We start from the raw sequence: 361 nt of genomic DNA on the forward strand, positions 1-361 counted from the left end.
GTAACAACCTCAATTCTTGCCTCCTCAGGAGAAAGAATTCGACTAAGGGTCATAAGGCAGAAACCAGACAGAGGCAAGTTGCAGAGCAGGAGTAATAGTTTATTAAAAAGCAGGCTGGAGCTGGGCACGGTGGCTCATACCTATAATCCCAGCGCTTTGGGAGGCTGACCCGGGCGGATCACCTGAGGTCAGGAATTCGAGACCAGTCTGGCCAACCTAGTGAAACCCCATCCCTACTAAAAATACAAAAATTAGCTGGGCCTGGTGGTGAGTGCCTGTAATCCCAGCTAGTCAAGAGGCTGAGGCAGGAGAATCACTTGAACCTGGGAGGTGGTGGTTGCAGCGAGCTGAGATCACGCCA

The sequence above is a fragment of the Colobus angolensis genome, unplaced genomic scaffold (assembly GCF_000951035.1).
Source record: "Colobus angolensis palliatus isolate OR3802 unplaced genomic scaffold, Cang.pa_1.0 Scaffold423, whole genome shotgun sequence".
Lineage (NCBI taxonomy): Eukaryota > Metazoa > Chordata > Mammalia > Primates > Cercopithecidae > Colobus > Colobus angolensis.